This window comes from Cupressus sempervirens, chromosome 5 (assembly GCF_028749045.1).
Source record: "Cupressus sempervirens isolate cs-2001-9-10 chromosome 5, ASM2874904v1, whole genome shotgun sequence".
Classification (NCBI taxonomy): Eukaryota; Viridiplantae; Streptophyta; class Pinopsida; order Cupressales; family Cupressaceae; genus Cupressus; species Cupressus sempervirens.
In genome coordinates, this window is record NC_143122.1 from 567,741,646 (window position 1) to 567,744,911 (window position 3,266).

A 3,266-nucleotide genomic window follows, 5' to 3' on the forward strand; every position below is an offset into this window, starting at 1 on the left:
TAATTTAATGATTTAATTTAATGGAAATTTTATATTTACTTATATTTAATTAATTGAAAAATTAATTAAATAAAAGAATTAAATTTAAAGATTTAATTATAGTTCTATTTTTTGACGTATTTATATAATGATAATTATTTAGGAATTTTATTTTAATAATAAACTCTACATAATGTTATTAATTAAGTTAATAAATATATTATAAAAAATGTCTTGTGAATTACTTAAATAAAAGAATAAATTTAAATATAAAGTTATAGTTCTAATTTTGGCATATTTATAATTATTTAATTTAATAATAATTTATCTAGGAGTTTTATTTTAATTAATAAACTCTAAATGATATTATTAGTTAAATTAATAAATATGATATTAAAAATGTCTCATGATTAATTAAAGTGCAAAAGAAAATTAATTTAATAAAGATATTTTAATTTAAATTGCTTAAAGTTGTTGCATGAAAATTGGATATAGAAATTTTTTTAATTTAATTATATTTAATTAATTGAAAAAATTAATTAAATAAAAGAATTAAATTTAAAAGATTAAATTAAAGTTCTAATTTTAGCATATTTATATTTATTTAATTTAATAACTATTATTTAAGAGTTTTATTTTAATAATAAACTCTAAATAATAATATTAGTTGAGTAATAAATATTATTTAATTTTTTAAAAATATAAAAATAAGTGAATATTTGATTAATTAAAAACTAATTAAATTTATGCTTTAAATAAAAAGTCTAAATTAGAGGTCTAAATTTAGAAAATTGGTTAAAGAAATATTAGAATATGATGTTATTTAATTACTTAGAAATTAATTAAATATGTACTTTAGTTTAAAATATTTATTTTAAAAGTCTTATTTAAGAAGTTGGATAAAAATAGAATTAAAATATTAAAAGATTAAAGATTTAATATTGTTTTATTATCATTATTTAATTAATAATTATTAAATTAAAGTTGCATTTAAATAATAAGCTTTAATTATTCTTATTAATTTAAATAATAGATTATGCTTTAAATAGTGCTTACACTAATTAATAAGTGGAGGAAAAGAAAATATAAAAGAATATTTTAATTAAAAAGTTCTTTAAATGTGCATGAAAGAATTAAATTTAAAAGATTCGATTAAAGTTCTAATTTAGGTGTATTTATATTTATTTAATTTAATAATAATTTATTTAGAAATTTTTTTTTAATAAACTCTAAATAATATTATTAGTTAAATTAATAAATATTATATTAAAAATGTCACATGATTTAATAAGGGAGAGAAGGCTTTAATTTAATAAAGTTTATCTTAATTAAATTGCATAAAGTGTTTGCATGAAAATTAAAATATAGCAATTAAGGACAAAGAGTTTTCACATGATTGCATGATCAAAGCCTTGATTTGGGGGAAAAACTCTTTATTAAGAAAATTAGAGCTCATTTCTATACACACAGATTTGGAGGAGCCAATTTTTGAAAAGAGAGTTTTCGAAGGAAATGGAAGATTCTTGTGTGTTTGTGCATTCATTGTTTTAGCATCATATCTAGGTAGAATCTTGTGAGTTTGTGTAGTAGTTGTTCATTCTTTGAATTCCTATCTTCTTCATGTCTGTTGTGTTTATGTTTTCAGAATTTCTTTGGGTTGAAACCCTTGTTTGAGAAAATTGATTTTCATTATAGAATTGTCGGTGATTTAATCTAAAAACCTTTAGTAAATATTGAACTTTAGGGTTTTCAAAACCTAATGAATTATGGAATCTACTTTTGTATGCACTTTATGTAATGTATGATTTACTAGTGTTGGGGTTTTTGGGTTTGACTTAGCTTTGGCCAGTCAAGATGTTTACCAGAGGCTCAAGTGTTCTATTTTTAATGTCACAATGATATTTTGATCTTGATCTTTTATACTCAACCATAATAATGTCTCTAGTATGCTCTATGAGGTGTTTTGATGCATTAATTGATATTACTTTCTAGTGTTCTTGTGTGAAACTGAGGTGAATGGTGTGACCTATCTGATATAACCTTTGAGTCTTTGATTAGTTGTATTTGGATTGCTTTTCAGTCACTTTTATAGGACTGAGGTGTTTGTATGATTTGTTCTTGGTGATGTCATGTTATGACATGGATTGGTTTATGTATACTTGATTTTGGGATTAGTCCTATTAAGATGATCGTATTGGTGGAATCCATGATTATGATCAGTGTTTTTTCAATACTTGTCAGTTGCTTATTTAAGAACTGGTGTATGGTATGTGGTCTTTTGTGATCTTTTTATTTTATTGAGCTTAGGGTAGGTTATCTATATGTCATGTCAGGAAGTGGCTTGCAATGGAGGTTGGGGCCCAAAGTGGCTGCCAGGGTAACCCATTGTAATTTGTTTAATAAGTGAAAACATTACACTAAATGGAAATAAAATGAACCTAATACGAGTCTTTGTATTTCCTCACCCATGCCTCGAGTGCTATTATAGACTAGGATGGGAGTAGAGAGGATGCTTGGTTGCAACCATGCATCATTAGTATGCCTTGTCAGTACGAAAGGATGCTAGTGTCGCATAGAGTCACTATGGGATTGGGATCAAGTTAGACTACCAAGGTAACTCTAGCATCGATTCGTGCAATGACACTTGCCCACTTGCATAGTAGATTTCCTACGTGTATGTGTTGCCTCTGGGATTAGTTGATACTTGTGTCTTGGTAACTTTGAGTTAGATTTCTTTTAGGTTTTCCTTGATGTAGATGTTGGATTTGATTGTTGAGTTTGTAATCCTATTTGGGACTTGAGATTATCTCCTCAGCATAGTAGGAGTGGACCTTTTTGGGTTCCACAAGGTCGGATGGTAGTACTTTTTCTTATACCATTGAGATCTGACCATCAGATGTCGCTATTGGATGTGATTGTACAAATGTTCCTTTCTATCAATTATTGTATTTCTATGATGGATGGTTATACTTAGTGTATTGTATTTGATTTCATATATCTTACAAGATGATGTAATTTATTTCATGATGTATACTATTTTAGCCTTTCACACCCTATGACCTGTACAATGGATGATTGTGCATTTTGTTTATTGCCAAGTGGCATCATATATAATGGTATATTATTTAAATGGATTCATACTAGTCTATTATTATTTGATGTGGATTTATTATATATTAGAATTATTATTAATTAAACTTAAATGTGATTCAACGTCATGGGACTATTAAGAATTGTAATTTTTTTTATGGTATGTGTTTATGTGAATGTTAATTGCTTCCGCTATG